The following is a 10771-nucleotide window of genomic DNA, read 5'->3' on the forward strand; positions in this document are numbered from 1 at the left end:
TGAGTCTGTGTTTGTGTGTGTGGCTTCATAGGCAAGGAGTTTTCCTCTCAGCTCATCATAGGTTATGGGACTTAGGTTGTTACTTTCGGTTAGGACAGTGGCAGTGGTTTCCCATTCTTTTGTGAGGCTTCTAAGGAGTTTTCTCACCAAGGTTTGTTCTGCATAGTTTGTACCCATAGCATCAAGGTTGTTGATTATGATTGAGAATCTCTCAAACGCTTCATCAATGCTTTCTCCACCCTTCATGCTAAACATCTCGTACTCTTTTCGCAGCATATCAATCCTCATTTCTTTTACTTGTTTGGTGCCTTCGTGTGTAACTGGTATGCGAAATTGTTACTCAGGTTGTGAATTATTGTTCGAAATTGATTCCCTGGCGATGGCACCAAAAACGGATGCACAGAACCATGGTCTAAACATGTCTTCACAACTTCGCATAACTAACCAGCAAGTGCACTGGGTCGTCCAAGTAATACCTTACGTGAGTAAGGGTCGAATCCCACGGAGATTGTTGGTATGAAGCAAGCTATGGTCACCTTGTAAATCTCAGTCAGGCGGATATAAAATAGTAATGGGGTTTTCGAAAATTAGTAATAAAAGAAGGATAGAAATACTTATGTAATTCATTGGTGAGAATTTCAGATAAGCGTATGGAGATGCAATCGTTCCTCTGAACCTCTGCTTTCCTGCTGTCTTCATCCAATCAGTCTTACTCCTTTCTATGGCTGGCTTTGTGTAAGGATGTCACCGGTGCCAATGGCTACTTTCAATCCTCTCGGGAAAATGGTCCAAATGCTCTGTCACAGCACGGCTAATCGTCTGGAGGCATCACCCTTGTCGTTGGTTGCATCCTATTCCTCTCTGTGAAAATGATCCGATACGCTGTCACTGCATGGCTAATCATCTGGAGGTTCTCGATCGTACTGGAATAGGATTTACTATCCTTTTACGTCTGTCACTACGCCCAGCATTCGCGAGTTTTGAGCTCGTCACAGTCATTCAATCCCAGAGTCCTACTCGGAATACCACAGACAAGGTTTAGACCTTCCGGACTCTCATGAATGACGCCATAAATCTAGCTTATACCACGAAGATCCCAATATCTCGGACTCGGTCCCCTGTATTAGTAATCTAAGAGATACTCATTCAATCTAAGGTAGAACAGAAGTGGTTGTCAGGCACGCGTTCATAGGGAATGATGATGAATGTCACGTTCATCACATTCAGGTTGAAGTGCGAATGACTATCTTAGAAGCGAAATAAGATGAATTGAATAGAAAACAGTAGTACTTTGCATTAATCTTTGAGGAACAGCAGAGCTCCACACCTTAATCTATGGAGTGCAGAAAATCTACCTTTGAAAATACATAAGTGATAATGGAGTTCATTGGTCTCGGCCCCAGAGGGGAACCGGAGTAACCAAGACCACGAATACAATGATAAAAAGTTCTATTTATAATAAACTAGTCACTAGGGTTTACAGAAGTAAGTAATTGATGCATAAATCCACTTCTGGGGCCCACTTGGTGTGTGCTTGGGCTGAGCTTGAAGTCTACACGTGGAGAGGTCATTCTTGGAGTTGAACGCCAGCTTTTGTGCCAGTTTGGCCGTTGAACCACACTTTGCAACTTGTTTCTGGCGCTGGACGCCAGAATTGGGCAGAGAGCTGGCGTTGAACGCCAGTTTGCGTCATCTAAACTCGAGAAAGGTATGGACTATTATATATTGCTGGAAAGCCCTGGATGTCTACTTTCCAACGCAATTAGAAGCGCACCATTTTGAGTTCTGTAGCTCCAGAAAATTCATTTTGAGTGAAGGGAGGTCAGAATCCAACAGCATCAGCAGTCCTTCTTCAACCTCTGAATCTGATTTTTGCTCAAGTCCCTCAATTTCAGCCAGAAAATACCTGAAATCATAGAAAAACACAAAAACTCATAGTAAAGTCCAGAAATGTGAATTTAACATAAAAAACTAATGAAAACATCCCTAAAAGTAACTAGATCCTACTAAAAACATACTAAAAACAATGCCAAAAAGCGTATAAATTATCCGCTCATCACAACACCAAACTTAAATTGTTGCTTGTCCCCAAGCAACTGAAAATCAAATAGGATAAAAAGAAGAGAATATACTATAAATTCCAAACTATCAATGAAACATAGCTCCAATCAAATGAGCGGGACTTATAGCTTTTTGCCTCTTGAATAGTTTTGGCATCTCACTTTATCCATTGAGGTTCAGAATGATTGGCATTTATAGGAACTCAGAGTTCAGATAGTGTTATTGACTCTCCTAGTTCAGTATGATGATTCTTGAACACAGCTTCTTTATGAGTCTTGGCCGTGACCCTAAGCACTTTGTTTTCCAGTATTACCACCGGATACATAAATGCCACAGACACATAATTGGGTGAACCTTTTCAGATTGTGACTCAGCTTTGCTAAAGTCCCCAATTAGAGGTGTCCAGGGTTCGTAAGCACACTCTTTTTTTGCTTTGGACCTTGACTTTAACCGCTCAGTCTCAAGTTTTCACTTGACACCTTCACGCCACAAGCATATGGTTAGAGACAGCTTGGTTTAGCCGCTTAGGCCAGGATTTTATTCCTTTAGGCCCTCCTATCCACTGATGCACAAAGCATTGGGATCCTTTTTATTTACCCTTGTCTTTTGGTTTTAAGTGTTATTGGCTTTTTGCTCTTGCCTCTTGGTTTTAAGAGCTTTTGGCTTTTTCTGCTTGCTTTTTTCTTTTTCTTTCTATTTTTTTTTCGCTTATATTTTTTTTTCTTCTTTTTTTTTTGCAAGCTTTGTTCTTTGCTGCTTTTTCTTGCTTCAAGAATCATTTTTATGATTTTTCAGATTATCAAATAACATGTCTCCTTGTCATCATTCTTTCAAGAGCCAACATATTTAACATTCTTAAACAACAACTTCAAAAGACATATGCACTGTTCAAGCATTCATTCAGAAAACAAGAAGCATTGTCACCACATCAATATATTTAAACTAAGTTCAAGGATAAATTCGAAACTCATGTACTTCTTGTTCTTTTGAATTAAAACATTTTTCATTTAAGAGAGGTGATGGATTCATAGGACATTCATAACTTTTAAGACATGGTTACTAACTACTAATGATCATGTAATGAAGACACAAACATGGATAAGCACTTAACATAGAAAACAAAAAACAGAGAAAGTAAGAACAAGGAATGAGTCCACCTTAGTGATGGGTGCGTTTCTTTCTTGAGGAACCAATGATGTCCTTGAGCTCTTCTATGTCTCTTCCTTGTCTTTGTTGCTCCTCCCTCATTGCTTTTTGATCTTCTCTAATTTCATGAAGGATGATGGAGTGTTCTTGATGTTCCACCCTTAATTGTCCCATGTTGGAACTTAATTCTCCTAGGGAGGTGTTGATTTGCTCCCAAATATTCTGTGGAGGCAAGTGCATCCCTTGATGTATCTCAGGGATTTCTTGATGATGAGCTTCTTCATGTGCCTGTTGAGATTCATGAATGTGCTCTCTTGTTTGCTCCATCCTTTTCTTAGTGATGGGCTTGTGATATGAATCTTTCCATCTCCCATGGCTCAGAGGTGGAAGCATTTGTCTTCCCTTTCCTCTTTCTTGAGGTTTCTCTGGCCTTAGGTGCCATTAATGGTAATGGAAAAACAAAAAGCTTATGCTTTTACCACACCAAACTTAGAATATTGCTCGCCCTCGAGCAAGAGAAGAAAGAATAGATGAAGAAGAAGAAGATATGGAGGAGATAGAGGGATGTGTGTATGGATGTGAGTGGTGAATGGAAAACAGAAGGGATAACCATGAATTGAGAGAGAGAGGGTGAGGTAGGTGGGGATCCTGTGAGATTTCACAGATCCTGAGATGATCCTGTGGGGTCCACAGATCCTGAGATGATCCTGTGGAGTCCACAGATCCTGAGGTGTTCAAGGAATTACAACCTTGCACCAAATTAGGCATGTAAAATGCCCTTGCACACAACTCTGGGCGTTCAGCGCCAGGTTGGTGCCCATTTTGGGCGTTCAGCGCCAGAACCATGCTCTGTTCTGGTGTTGAACGCCAGATAGGTGCTTCCTCCAGGGTGTGATTTTTCTTCCGCTGTTTTTGATTCTGTTTCTAAATTTTTCGTTTCTTTTGTGACTCCACATGATCATGAACCTAAGAAAACATGAAAAACAAAAATAAAATTAGATAAATAAACATTGGGTTGCCTCCCAACAAGCGCTTCTTTAATGTCAATAGCTTGACAGTGGGCTCTCATGAAGCCTCACAGATGTGCAGAGCTTTGTTGAGACCTCCCAACACCAAACTTAGAGTTTGGATATGGGGGTTTGACACCAAACTTAGAGTTTGGTTGTGGCCTCCCAACACCAAACTTAGAGTTTGACTGTGGGGGCTTTGGTTGACTCTGCTTTGAGAGAAGCTTTTTCTGCTTCCTCTCCATGGATGCAGAGAGAGATCCTTGAGTTGTAAACACAAGGTTGTCCTTATTTAATTGAAGGATCAATTCTCCTCTGTCCACATCAATCACAGCTCTTGCTGTGGCTAGGAAAGGTCTTCCTAGGATGATGGATTCATCCTCTTCCTTTCCAGTATCCAAGACTATGAAATCAGTAGGGATGTAAAGGCCTTCAACCTTTACTAACACGTCCTCTACTTGTCCATAAGCCTGTTTTCTTGAATTGTCTGCCATCTCTAATGAGATTTTAGCAGCTTGCACCCCATAGATTCCCAGTTTTTCTATTACAGAGAGGGGCATGAGGTTTATCCCTGAACCAAGGTCACACAGAGCCTTAAAGATCATGGTGCCTATGGTACAAGGTATTATGAACTTTTCAGGATCCTGTCTCTTCTGAGGCAATGTCAGTTGATCCAGATCACTTAGTTCATTGGTGAACAAGGGAGGTTCATCTTCCCAAGTCTCAATACCAAATAATTTGGCATTTAGCTTCATGATTGCACCAAGGAACTTGGCAGCTTGCTCTTTAGTAACATCCTCATTCTCTTCAGAAGAGGAATAATCATCAGAGCTCATGAATGGCATAAGGAGGTTCAATGGAATCTCTATGGTCTCTAGATGAGCCTCAGAGTCCTTTGGTTCCTCAGATGGAAGCTCCTTATTGATCACTGGACGTCCCAGGAGGTCTTCCTCCTTGGGATTCACGTCCTCCTCTCCCTCTTTGGGTTCAGCCATTTTGGTTATGTCAATGGCCTTGCACTCTCCTTTTGGATTTTCTTCTGTATTGCTTGGGAGAGTACTAGGAGGGATTTCAGTGATCCTTTTACTCAGCTGGCCCACTTGTGCTTCCAAATTTCTAATGGAAGACCTTGTTTCATTCATGAAACTTACAGTGGCCTTGGACAGATCAGAGACTAAGTTTGCTAAATTAGAGGTATTTTGTTCAGGGTTCTCTGTCTGTTGCTGAGTGGATGATGGAAAAGGCTTGCTGTTGCTAAACCTGTATCTTCCACCATTATTAAAGCCTTGTTGAGGCTTTTGCTGATCCTTCCATTAGAGATTTGGATGATTTCTCCATGATGGATTATAGGTGTTTCCATAAGGTTTACCTAAGTAATTTACCTCTGCTATTGCAGGGTTCTCAGGATCATAAGCTTCTTCTTCAGAAGATGCCTCTTGAGTACTGTTGGATGCAGCTTGCATTCCATTCAGACTCTGAGAGATCATATTGACTTGCTGAGTCAATATTTTGTTCTGAGCCAATATGGCATTCAGAGTATCAATTTCAAGAACTCCCTTCTTCATAGGCGTCCCATTACTCACAGGATTCCTCTCAGAAGTGTACATGAATTGGTTATTAGCAACCATGTCAATGAGTTCTTGAGCTTCTGCAGGCATTTTCTTTAGGTGAATGGATCCACCTGCAGAAGTGTCCAATGACATCTTTGATAGCTCAGATAGACCATCATAGAATATATCCAGGATGGTCCATTCTGAAAGCATGTCAGAAGGACACTTTTTGGTCAACTGTTTGTATCTTTCCCAAGCTTCATAGAGGGATTCACCATCTTTTTGTTTGAAGGTTTGAACATCCACTTTAAGCTTGCTCAACTTTTGAGGAGGAAAGAACTTGGCTAAGAAAGTCGTGACCAGCTTATCCCAAGAATTCAGAATATCTTTAGGTTGAGAGTCCAACCACACTCTAGCTCTGTCTCTTACAGCAAAAGGGAAAAGCATGAGCCTGTAGACTTCAGGATCTACTCCATTAGTCTTAACAGTATCACAGATCTGCAAGAATTCAGTTAAGAACTGAAAAGGATCTTCAGATGAAAGTCCATGAAACTTGCAGTTCTGTTGCATCAGAGAAATTAGCTGAGGTTTCAGCTCAAAATTGTTTGCTCCAATGGTAGGGATGGAGATGCTTCTTCCATGTAAATTGGAATTTGGTGCAGTAAAGTCACCAAGCATCCTCCTTGCATTATTGTTGTTGGGTTCGGCTGCCATCTCCTTTACTTGTTCGAAATTTTCAATAAGGTTGTCTCTGGATTGTTGCAATTTAGCTTCTCTTAGTTTTCTCTTCAGAGTCCTTTCAGGTTCTGGATCAGCTTTAACAAGAATGCCTTTTTCCTTGTTCTTGCTCATAAGAAAGAGAAGAGAACAAGAAAAGAAAAGGAATCCTCTATGTCACAGTAAAGAGGTTCCTTATTGTTAGTAGAAGAAGAGAAGAAGAAAAAATTCGAACACAGATGGAAGAGGGTGTTCGAATTTGGTGAGTGCTGTGAGGAAGAGATGTTAGTAGATGAATAAATAAATAGAAGGGGATGAGAGGAGGAGATAATTTTCGAAAATAATTTTTTTGAAAAAGAGTTAGTGATTTTCGAAAATAGTTTTTGAAAAAGGTTAGTAGTTTTTCGAAAATTCAAATAAAAAATAAAATAATTAGTTTAATTAAAAAGAAATTTTGAAAAAGAAGGAAGATATTTTCAAAAATTAGAGAGAGAGAGTTAGTTAGGTAGTTTTGAAAAAGGTAGGAAACAAACAAAAAGTTAGTTAGTTAGTTGAAACAAATTTTGAAAATCAATTTTGAAAAGATAAGAAGATAAGAAGTTAGAAAAGATATTTTGAAATCAAATTTTTGAAAAAAGTAAGATAAGAAGATATTTTTGAAAAGATATGATTGAAATTAGTTTTTGAAAAAGATTTGATTTTTAAAAATCACAATTAATGACTTGATTCACAAGAAATCACAAGATATGATTCTAGAACTTAAAGTTTGAATCTTTCTTAACAAGCAAGTAACAAACTTGAAATTTTTGAATCAAAACATTAATTGATGATGTTATTTTCGAAAATTATGATATAAAGATAAGAAAAAGATTTTTGAAAAATATTTTTAAAATTTTCGAAATTAACTAAGAAAAATGAAAAAGATTTGATTTTTGAAAAAGATTTTTGAAAAAGATAAGATTTTCAAATTGAAAATTTGATTTGACTCATAAAAACAACTAGATTTTAAAAATTTTTGAAAAAGTCAAATCTAATTTTCGAAATTTTAAGAGAAAAAAAGGAAAGATATTTTTTTTATTTTTGAAATTTTTATGATGAGAGAGAAAAACAAGAAAAATGATGCAATGCATGAAAGTTATGGATCAAAACAATGAATACATGCAAGAATGCTATGAATGTCGAGATGAACACCAAGAACACTATGAAGATCATGATGAACATCAAGAACACATAATTTTGAAAAATTTTTAATGCAAGGAAAACATGCAAGACACCAAACTTAGAAATCTTTAATGCTTAGGCACTAAGAATTCAAGAATGCATATGAAAAACAAGAAAAGACACAAAACATGCAAATGCAAAGATCAAACAAGAAGACTTACCAAGAACAACTTGAAGATCATGAAGAACACTATGAATGCATGATTTTTTTTCGAAAAATGCAAGATGCACATGCAATTGACACCAAACTTATAACATGACACATGACTCAAACAAGAAACACAAAAAATATTTTTGATTTTTATGATTTTCTAAATTTTTTTTTTGTATTTTTTTCGAAAATTATTATGAAAAATAAAAATAAGGATTCCAAAATTTTTAATATGAATTCCATGAATCTTATGCTCTTTAGTCTAAAGCTCCAATCAAAGGGTTAGGCATGGCTTAATAGCCAGCCAAGCTTTAGTATGTATTGATACTTTTCATGTATAGAGCAACTAAGTGTGTGAGAATCTCTTCATTTGTGATGGTAAGTTGAAACCCCAGTCCAAAAAATTAGACATGGCTTACAGCCAGCTAGGATTTAACAAATCATCATGAAACACTAGAATTCATTCTTAAAAATTCTGAAGAAAAATATATTTTTGAAAACATTTATTTTAAAATTTTTTTTTTCGAAAACAAAGGAGAAATTTTTGAAAGATTTTTGAAAATTTTTTGAAAAGAAAACAAAAAGAAAATTACCTAATCTGAGCAACAGGATGAACCGTCAGTTGTCCAAACTCGAACAATCCCCGGCAACGGCGCCAAAAACTTGGTATGCGAAATTGTTACTCAGGTTGTGAATTATTGTTCGAAATTGATTCCCTGGCGATGGCACCAAAAATGGATGCACAGAACCATGGTCTAAACATGTCTTCACAACTTCGCATAACTAACCAGCAAGTGCACTGGGTCGTCCAAGTAATACCTTACGTGAGTAAGGGTCGAATCCCACGGAGATTGTTGGTATGAAGCAAGCTATGGTCACCTTGTAAATCTCAGTCAGGCGGATATAAAATAGTAATGGGGTTTTCGAAAATTAGTAATAAAAGAATGATAGAAATACTTATGTAATTCATTGGTGAGAATTTCAGATAAGCGCATGGAGATGCAATCGTTCCTCTGAACCTCTGCTTTCCTGCTGTCTTCATCCAATCAGTCTTACTCCTTTCTATGGCTGGCTTTGTGTAAGGATGTCACCGGTGTCAATGGCTACTTTCAATCCTCTCGGGAAAATGGTCCAAATGCTCTGTCACAGCACGGCTAATCGTCTGGAGGCATCACCCTTGTCGTTGGTTGCATCCTATTCCTCTCTGTGAAAATGATCCGATGCGCTGTCACTGCATGGCTAATCATCTGGAGGTTCTCGATCGTACTGGAATAGGATTTACTATCCTTTTGCGTCTGTCACTACGCCCAGCATTCGCGAGTTTTGAGCTCGTCACAGTCATTCAATCCCAGAGTCCTACTCAGAATACCACAGACAAGGTTTAGACCTTCCGGACTCTCATGAATGCCGCCATCAATCTAGCTTATACCACGAAGATCCCAATATCTCGGACTCGGTCCCCTGTATTAGTAATCTAAGAGATACTCATTCAATCTAAGGTAGAACGGAAGTGGTTGTCAGGCACGCGTTCATAGGGAATGATGATGAATGTCACGTTCATCACATTCAGGTTGAAGTGCGAATGACTATCTTAGAAGCGAAATAAGATGAATTGAATAGAAAACAGTAGTACTTTGCATTAATCTTTGAGGAACAGCAGAGCTCCACACCTTAATCTATGGAGTGCAGAAACTCTACCGTTGAAAATACATAAGTGATAATGGAGTTCATTGGTCTCGGCCCCAGAGGGGAACCGGAGTAACCAAGACCACGAATACAATGATAAAAAGTTCTATTTATAATAAACTAGTCACTAGGGTTTACAGAAGTAAGTAATTGATGCATAAATCCACTTCCGGGGCCCACTTGGTGTGTGCTTGGGCTGAGCTTGAAGTCTACACGTGGATAGGTCATTCTTGGAGTTGAACGCCAGCTTTTGTGCCATTTTGGGCGTTGAACTCCACTTTGCAACTTGTTTCTGGCGCTGGACGCCAGAATTGGGCAGAGAGCTGGCGTTGAACGCCAGTTTGCGTCATTTAAACTCGGGCAAAATATGGACTATTATATATTGCTGGAAAGCCCTGGATGTCTACTTTCCAACGCAATTAGAAGTGCGCCATTTTGAGTTCTGTAGCTCCAGAAAATCCATTTTGAGTGCAGGGAGGTCAGAATCCGACAGCATCAGCAGTCCTTCTTCAACCTCTGAATCTGATTTTTGCTCAAGTCCCTCAATTTCAGCCAGAAAATACTTGAAATCACAGAAAAACACACAAACTCATAGTAAAGTCCAGAAATGTGAATTTAACATAAAAACTAATGAAAACATCCCTAAAAGTAACTAGATCCTACTAAAAACAATGCCAAAAAGCGTATAAATTATCCGCTCATCAGTAACCTGGAGTTTTTTCCAGATTTCTTTGGCTGTCTTGCATCTAGATACCTTCCGGTACTCTTCAAAGCTGATAGTACAGTGAAGAAGGTTGATTGCTTTGGCATTCAGCTCTATCTTCTTCTTATCATCTTCATTCCATTCAGCTTCTTCTTTTGGAGTCACCACTCCATCAGCACTTGTTTTTGTTGGGATCTTGGGACCGCTCACAACAATCTTCCATATGTTGTAGTCAATGGATTGGATGAAAATCCTTATCCTTTCTTTCCAGTAGGAGTAGTTCTTCCCGTTGAAGAAAGGTGGCCGGTTGTTTGACTGGCCTTCAGTGAGGGTGTAGGCAACTGTGGTTGTGCCCAAGTTGTTTGCTATTGAATCTTTGCTCCAAGCGGTTAAGCTTGATTCTTGAGACCTTAGCTCTTGATACCAATTGAAGGTTGTAGTAGGCTTAGAGAAGGAGGGTTGAATCTATGCCTTCCTTTTAAGTTGCTGTTATTACCCTTTTAAATTGAACTTTCAATTCAGGTTCTGT

General features: G+C 38.7%; 1 non-coding gene across 1 annotated transcript; it reads left to right on the plus strand.

The window, feature by feature from the left end:
* The first annotated feature begins 5971 nt into the window (after positions 1-5971).
* Positions 5972-6079, plus strand: LOC148550635 (small nucleolar RNA R71). The gene has a single exon (XR_015893428.1). It is a non-coding gene; the product is annotated as a small nucleolar RNA R71 (small nucleolar RNA).
* The last annotated feature ends 4692 nt before the right edge of the window (positions 6080-10771 follow it).

Source organism: Arachis ipaensis, chromosome B7, assembly GCF_059453495.1.
Source record: "Arachis ipaensis isolate K30076 ecotype BB chromosome B7, ASM5945349v1, whole genome shotgun sequence".
In the NCBI taxonomy this organism is placed as follows: domain Eukaryota; kingdom Viridiplantae; phylum Streptophyta; class Magnoliopsida; order Fabales; family Fabaceae; genus Arachis; species Arachis ipaensis.